Source organism: Octopus sinensis, linkage group LG12 (assembly GCF_006345805.1).
Source record: "Octopus sinensis linkage group LG12, ASM634580v1, whole genome shotgun sequence".
Taxonomy (NCBI): Eukaryota; Metazoa; Mollusca; class Cephalopoda; order Octopoda; family Octopodidae; genus Octopus; species Octopus sinensis.
In genome coordinates, this window is record NC_043008.1 from 58,107,077 (window position 1) to 58,116,311 (window position 9,235).

The 9,235-nt window shown below is 36.8% G+C and overlaps 1 long non-coding RNA gene across 1 annotated transcript; it reads left to right on the forward strand.

Annotated features, from left to right (window-relative positions):
• The first annotated feature begins 98 nt into the window (after nucleotides 1-98).
• Nucleotides 99-1,627, forward strand: LOC118765649. The gene is made up of 2 exons (XR_005001514.1): nucleotides 99-931; nucleotides 1,152-1,627. It is a non-coding gene; the product is annotated as an uncharacterized LOC118765649 (long non-coding RNA).
• The last annotated feature ends 7,608 nt before the right edge of the window (nucleotides 1,628-9,235 follow it).

Genomic DNA, 9,235 nt, shown 5'->3' on the forward strand with positions numbered 1-9,235 from the left:
ATATATATATATATATATATATATATATATATATATATATATATATATATATATATATATGTATATATATATATATATATATATATACACATACACATATATCTAGGTATAAATGTGTGTGAGATTTGTGTGTGCATGTATGTATTTATGTTTATACTATCCTTTGTCTATATTTTTCATTTGTTTTCATACAACTAACAATCTTCTTTATTTTTCTCTCTTGAAACTCACTTGGAGCAAAGGCCAAGACATTTATTTAACCAATACTTAATGGATGCCAATGCTTCCCGAAGCTGCTAGGCTGCCTTGCAGGCCAATATTTTATGTCAAGACGAACTATTTATATTCAAATGATGAGCCAATCATATATTGAAAGATTATGGAATATTTTTATTCTTTATTTAATTCATAAATCAAAGTAATTGAAAGCAAAATGAAATGGGAAATGTCTCCCACATTTTAAAAGTACATGAAAAGTACAAGCTGTTTTATCAGCAAGAGGTGTTGCAATGAAATAGCAAGCCCCAAATTTTAAAGGTATGAGAAAAAGTACAGGTTGCTTTGTTTACAAGGGGTGTTGCAATGGAACAATGAGTCACATATTTTAAAAGTACAAAAAAAAGTACAGCTGCTTTGTTAGCAAGAGGTGTTGCAACAAACAGTGAGTCCCACATGTGAAAAGTACAAGAAAAAAGTGCAAGCTCCCACATTTTAAAAGTACAGGCTGGTCATTATTAGCAAGATGTATTGCAATGAGCAGTGTGTCCCACATTTTGAAAGTACAAGAAAAAGTACAAGCTCCCACATTTTAAAAGTACAAGAAAAAGTACAAGCACCCACATTTTAAAAGTACAAGAAAAAGTACAAGCACCCACATTTTAAAAGTACAAGAAAAAGTACAAGCACCCACATTTTAAAAGTACAAGAAAAAGTACAAGCACCCACATTTTAAAAGTACAGACTGGTCATTAGCAAGAGGTATTGCAATGAGCAGTGTGTCCCACATTTTAAAAGTACAAGAAAAGTACAAGCTCCCACGTTTTAAAAGTACAAGAAAAGTACAAGCACCCACATTTTGAAAGTACAAGGAAAAGTACAAGTACCCACATTTTAAAAGTACAAGCTCTTACATTTTTAAAGTACATGAAAAGTACAAGCTGTTCATTAGCAGGAAGTGTTGCAAAAACAGCAAGTCCCACATTTTAAAAGTACAAGAAAAAGTACAAGCACCCACATTTTAAAAGTACAAGAAAAAGTACAAGCTCCCACGTTTTTAAAGTACAAGCTGTTCATTAGCAGGGGGTGTTGCAAAAACAGCGAGTCCCACATTTTAAAAGTACAAGCTCTCACATTTTAAAAGTACAAGGAAAAGTACAAGCTGCTTCATTAGCAGAAAGTGTTGCAATGGACAGCATTTTTTTTTATGTTGAACAAAATTTTTAAAATGAAACTAAACAGTTCCCATGGCCAAATTCTCTCCAGGAGTTTTGAACTTGAAGTCAATTTGTGTTAATGCCTTTCTGCTACTTCAAGTATAATCGCATGCTACATTGAATTTCATTGGAGTAACCACGACATCGATGAGAAAATTGGAAAAGAAAAAAAAAAACAATGAACAAAAAAAAAATCCCATGCTCTTTCAGTGAAGTCCTTCATGGTATTTGCTCTGTGCCAAGATACAGATACTCCCTTCCTTGTCACTCTTATCATCAGAAATTCAGGAAATCAGTAACTGGCCTGTTTAACCCTTTTGCATTTAAACTGGCCCTCTGGCCCAAATATTTTAAATATTCTGTTTTATGTTCAAACTGGCCAGATCCAGCCTCTCACACCTATCTTACAATGTCATTCTGAAAATAAACAATCATATCATCGAAATCTCAGAGCTTATGAGACAATGCATGATTAATTCGAAACAGTGTGAGTAAATGAGCATTACATTCGACAGAGGAATCTGAATGGCTGAAAAGAGAAAACCTGAAACCAAGGATATTGTTGTTTGCCAATTACAAATATTAAATAAAATAAATATATAAAAAAAAAAATAAGGTACAAAAAAAAATTACAACTATACTTATCAATATTAGTAAGTCTCTGTAGTACAAATTGTATTTGTTTAGCAAGAATTTAGAAAGAATAATAAATTCGTTTTTTTGAAAACACATACTTAAATTTACTGGTTGCACTGTACTGTACATGTAGATGCTACTCTGTGTATACTAGTGTCACATTGCATGCACAGAAACTGCACATATAGAAATAGTCGTGTGCAGAAGCTGCACATATAGTGTTAGCCGAGTAGAACTGAAGATCAAAACCAGCATCATTCCTTTTTGCTAATCTGAATTCTTCAATTCTTTTGGATGTTCCTTTTTCTTTTTTTTTTCTAAGATTAGACACAAAATAGTGATTTAAGATTTAATAGATGAAGGAAAACTCAACTGTATGGGTTGAGTACCGTTTCTCTAAATTGTACATCCAAACACACACACACACACACACACACACACACACACACACCACACACACACACACACACACACACACACATGATATACCTATATACATACATACATACATTATCATCATCATTGTTCGACCGTGGTCGAGACAATGGAATTTACCATGCCATGCCAGACTTCACGGTCCATCATAGCATTATGGAGGTCCTGTTGCTGGATGCCTGTATCCCTGGAGATTACATCAGGGTAGGAGAGTGTGCACCCTCTGGTATTGCGAGTAGACGGTAGGGTTAGGGTTAGGGTTATCATCATAATCATCATCATCATCATCATCATTTAACGTCCGCTTTCCGATTTTGACTGAGGACTGCACCAGGCTCCAGTCTTGATCTGGCAGAGTTTCTACAGCTGGATGCCCTTTCCTAATGCCAACCACTACATATGAGAGGTATGACCACTACGTGGACAACCCTTATGCTAGAAGTAGATCCGCTTTGGTCTTACCACTAAGAAATATTTTCAAGAAAGACCATAGCAGATCTACTTCTAGCATAAGGGTTGTCCACATAGTGGTCATCACTCTCATATGTATATAATACAATTTACTGAACCTTCAGATTTTAATATGCTAGACCACTGGTGTTAAATTGATGTTAATTAAATTAATATCCAATTTCTCACCCTCATTTTAAATTTACATACATACATACATACATACATACATACATACACATATGAGAGGGATGACCACTATGTGGACAACCCTTATGCTAGAAGTAGATCCGCTGTAGTCTTACCACTAAGAAATGTTCTCAAGAAAAATTTAGCAAACACATTGTGGTCATCCCTCTCATATGTATATAATACAATTTACTGAACCTTCAGATTTTAATATACTAGACCACTGGTGTTAAATTGATGTTAATTAAATTAATATCCAATTTCTCACCCTCATTTTAAATTTACATACATACATACATACATACATACATACACATATGAGAGGGATGACCACTATGTGGACAACCCTTATGCTAGAAGTAGATCCGCTGTAGTCTTACCACTAAGAAATGTTCTCAAGAAAAATTTAGCAAACACATTGTGGTCATCCCTCTCATATGTATATAATACAATTTACTGAACCTTCAGATTTTAATATACTAGACCACTGGTGTTAAATTGATGTTAATTAAATTAATATCCAATTTCTCACCCTCATTTTAAATTTACATACGTACATACATACATACATACATACATACATACATACATACATACATACATATATACATGATGATTGCCTCATCTTGTCAGATGATAGCCTGGTTGTTCTGATTTATTTTCTGGTTTATTTTCATCCTTACATGTGTGCAGATAGCCATTACCATAAGCATTTGTAAAATACAAAACACATCAAGAAATGAACTGATAGTTAGACATGTGTCTATCATTGGATTCAAGTAACAAAATCTTGTGCAACAGTTTTGTCACACTCTCAGTCGCAATTGTAGATTTAAGTGACAAGCATTGCAAGATGGCTGGTACCATTTTGATTTCAAGTTATACATCAGAGTATCTTTCTCTGAGAAGAGCTGCCTTCCCCTCAGCTTTGTCAAAAATAGCCAGAGCCTCCTCTACCACTGGGGAATCTATTGAACCCAGAGATAGAATATACACACACATACACACACAGATATATATTTGTGAAGATGTGTGGCCTAGTGGATTAGTTGTTCAGCTCATGATCCAAAAGTCACAAGTTCAATTCCTACTCTAAGTGGCATGTTGTATCCTTCAGTAAGGCATTTCATTTCACATTACTCTAGCCTGTGCAAATGAAAATGAGTACCAGCTGAGTATTAGTGCAGCCCTATTGTATTACAGACCCATTTTAGTTGACTTTTACTAATTAGTAAATGTCCTGACATTATTGTATGCAAAACTGATTGGTAAAATTGGCTGAAATGGGTCTATAATTTGGTATTGTGCAAATATTAATATACTCACTCTATTGACAAATATATGAATGATTTTCTGACTTAAAGAGTGATGTGTGTGTGGATGTGAATATGTTTATGTATGTGTGCATATATATATATATATATGAGTATATAATGTGTGTATATGTGTGTGTATATATATATATATATGAGTATATAATGTGTATGTGCATGTGTGTATGTATGTATATATATATATATATATATATATATATATATACACATGTATATATATATGCACATACAGGGTGCAGTGAATAAACTGTCATCTAAATTATGCAAAAATGAAAATAACACTGACGTCTCATTGTAACAGAAATATTTACCAAAATTACGTAGAAATAACTTGAAATGCTAAAGAGTAAATTTATTCAATAAAATTGCAATTGGCTTCAACCACAGCCTCCAGACGACTTTGGAATTTCCTGCAACTCTTCTGGATGGTCTCCTTGTTTAAGTTGGTGAATGCTGCTATAATCTTTGCTTTCAGTTCATATTTGGTGTCACAAGGAGTTTTGTTGGTCTCTTGCTCAACTGTACCCCACACATAATAATCAAGGGGGTTGCAGTGTGGGGAGTTAGGTGGCCAGATGTTAGGGGTGATGTCGTCACAGAAATTATCTGACAGTCATGACTGGGTTCTTCTGCTTCTGTGGCATGGTGCAGAGTCCGGTTACCAGACATAGAGGCTTCCAGCAGCCATCCTCTTGACCCAGGGCAGCACTACCTCTTGCACGCACTTGATGTAGGACTTCATGTTGAGTCTTAGGCCTCATGGGAAGATGAATGGAGTCATCACATCACCATCAAAGACCATGATGTTGACTGGTTGTTTGAATTTTATCACTCTTGGTCATGTCCTCAGATTGACACCCAATCACTCTTCTGGCACGAATGCTAAGCAGTACAGAATATTTCCAAATTTCTGGCAGAGTGAATTTGAATCATGGTGCTGTTTTTCTCAAAGACAGTGCTCAGCTGACCCTACTATACTGTGTAATTGACAAAATTAAAAACAAACAATCTGCGTGCATGAGATTAAAAATATAAAATGGCGACAATTTACCCATTGCACCCTGTATATATATATATATGTGTGAGTTTGTGTGTCTGATGAATGAGAAAGGAGTGCTCACTACATGTGGAGGATATAGGGCTTTTTTTTTATTGTTAAAGCTGAAAGTAAGAGTTTGTCACGCAACTTGAGTTTCCTGTCACTGTGATCTTCAGGCAAAACTCACCTGAAGATCATAGTGGCATGAAACTTGAATTGTGAGACAAACTCTCAGCTTCAGTCTTAATAAAAGACTATGCACACACACACACACACACACACACGCGCGCACACACACATCATCATCATCATCATTGTTCGACCGTGGTCGAGACAATGGAATTTACCATGCTACGCCAGACTTCACGGTCAATCAGAGCATTACGGAGGTCCTGTTGCTGGATGCCTGTATCCCTGGAGATTACATCAGGGTAGGAGAGTGTGTGCCCTCTGGTATTGTGAGTAGATGGCTTCCAGAGGAGAAGAGTAGAAATTGCCTTGTTTTCAGCTCTACAACAATGTCCAGCAAACTGGACTCTCCTACCTTTCACAAGAGATGACACAGGTGGTAGTTTCCCATATATTTGCATTTTGGTTGGATGACGCTTACGTATATATTTGTGCCAAAATTATGACCTGAAGAATGAACTTTCTCTTCAGTGCTAGAAACTATTTGAAGACTGATTCACTTATTAACTCTCTAATAAGTTCATTTGCAATCCAGATTAGAATATTCACTGTTGATACATTTAACGCAGTGCTATGGTTCCTTGCTGCTTACATGTGTGCACAAATGCACACACACACACAAAATAAAAAAGCTCATCCTAGACTCCATCAAAAAGAAGTTTGATTCAACTTATTTAAAATACTAATTCACAAGTTTACTAGATGAAACAGTTCCTCCCGTTTCTCCTGCCACCTCTACTACAGCAGCCTCTGTTCATATAAATTAGCTAACTGCACACCCTAACATTCACCCCAGCTCATTGGATGCATTTTTCTCTCTTCCTCATTAAAATCAATGCCTGGCTTCTGGCTTTTCAAGCTTTTTGCTGAATACTTCACAGGTGCATCATTTACATTATTTACATTCAACTGATATTTGTCCTCATCTTGTTTGTTGTTAACATGACGTTTCGGCTGATATACCCTCTAGCCTTCTTCAGGTGTCTTGGGGAAATTTTGAACCTGGGTTCTCATTCCTAAGGTATTTTTCGATGGAGGGTATATCAGCTGAAACGTTGTGTTAACAACAAACAAGATGAGGACAAATATCTGTCAAATGTAAATAATGTAAATAATGTACATAATTTCTCATCTCTTAAATATAGAACTGTACTTCACAGGTGGTTAAGAAACTTGATTTGCAACCACATGGTTTTGGGTTCTGTCCCATTGCATAACATCTTGGGAAAGTACCCTCTACTATATTCTTGAGCTCACTCAATGCTTTATGAGTGAATTTGGTTGACAGAAACTGTCCATTGTATACTTGTGCATTTGTTTGTTTGTGTGTATGCTTGTGTGTGTGTATATGTGCGCACATGTCTGTGTCTTTGTTTGTTTCCCCATCTCCACAACTTTATAACTAGTGTTGGTTTGTTTATATTGCTGTAACTTAGCGGATCAGCAAAAGAAACCGATAGAATAAGTACCAGCAGACATTAAAAAAAAATGAAATATAAGTACTGGGGTCAATTTGTTTGACTAAAACCATTCAAGGCTCTGCTCCAGCATGGCTGCAGTCCTTGAATGAAAAACAAAAAAAAACAAGAAAAGATAAAACTTGAAGAATGAGAAGGTTCAGGAATCTTCTCATTGGTTACATTACCCCCACAGGAATCATCTTACAGAATTTGGTCATCGACCTACCACAGTCTCAACAGTTTGGCATGGCTGTGTGGTAAGAACTTTGCTTCTCAACCACATGGTTCTGGGTTCAGTCCCACTGTATGGCATCTTGGGTAAGTGTCTTCTACTATAACCTTGGGCTGACCAAAGCTTTGTGAGTGGATTTGGTAGACAGATACTGACAAAAGCCTGTTGTATGTATATATATATATATTATATATATATATATATGTATGTGAGTGTGTCTTTGTGTCTGTGTGTGTTCTGTTTCATCGCTTAGCAACCGGTGTTGGTGTGTTTATGTCCCTGTAACTTACCAGTTTGGCAAAAGTGGCCGATAGAATAAATATCAAGCTTAAAAAGAAAATTACTGGGATCAATTCATTTGACTAAAAATACTTCAAGGCAGTGCCCCAGCATGACCACAGTCTAATGACTGAAACAAGTAAATAAAAGTAGAAGAAAAACAGGTGGTGGTCATGGGTGGTATCATCATTGATTTAATGTCCACTCTTCCATCCCCTCATGGGCTTGAGAAAATCTACTCATATTGTTTTAGGTCATTCTGGGACTATTGTAGAAAATATTTGTCTAAGATGCTGTGCAGTGTGACTGAACCCAAAACCAAGTCATTGGGAAGCAAGCTTCTTACCACACAGCCACATCTGTGCCTGTTCCCCACAGTAGAGGGGTTCTAATGCACTTTATGAAGCAACTGGCTTTAGTAGGAAGGACAACCCAGCTGTAGAAACCATGCCAGAAAAGATAGCAGAGCTTGGTATAGTCTTCTGACTTGCCTGTTCCTGTCAAACCATTTAACCCATTTCAGTGTGGAAATGGGTATTAAATGATGACAATATGTGCATATTTGTTTTGTCTGGAATTCTTAACCATTTGGTTAAGGACATAAACTTCTTGTATAAATGTGTATTTGTGTGCATGTGTGTGTGTGTGTGTTGCGTGTATATATATACATACATACAGATAGATAGATAAATAGATATAGTATATTGAGCCAGTTAGTGAAGGCGCATGGCTCAGTGGTTAGAGTGTCAAGTTTACAATTGTGAGGTTGTGAGCTTGAATCCCGAACCGGGCTGCATGTTGTGTTCTTGAGCAAGACACTTTATTTCATATTGCTCCAGTTCACTCATCTGTAGAAATGAGTTGCGACGTTACAGGTGCCAAGCTGTATCGGCCTTTGCCTTTCCCTTGGAAAACACTGGTGGCATGGAGAGGAGAGGCCCGTATGCGTGGGCAACTGCTGGTCTTCTATAAACAACCTTGCCCAGATTTGTGCCTGGGAGGGTAACTTTCTAGGTGTAATCCCATGGTCTGTGTCGTGACCGAAGGGAGTTTCAGAATTGAGCTAGTTGCAATCAACTATTGTTTGAACAAACTGTCAAGTAAAACTTGCCCCAGTCCCTGTGAAAATGGATTTTATAATAAATATTTCTTGTCTCCTTGTTTCAGTCATTAGACTGCGGCCATGCTGGGGCACTATCTTGAAGAATTTTAGCTGAATGGATCAACCCCAGTACTGCTTTTTGAAGCCTGGTACTTTTTTCTATCAGTTTCTTTTGCTGAACTGCAAAGCTACAGGATGCAAACACACAAACGCTGATTGTCAAGCAGTAGTGAGAAGACAAATGCAGACACACACATAGATATACATATACACGCACACATACATACATACACACACATACGATAGGCTTCTTTCAGTTTCCATCTATGAAATCCACTCATAAGGTTTTGGTCATCCTGAGCCTATTGCAGAAGACACTTACCAAAAGTTCCATGCAGTGGGATTGAACCCGGAATCATGTGGTTGGGAAGCAAGCTTCTTACCATACAGCTACACC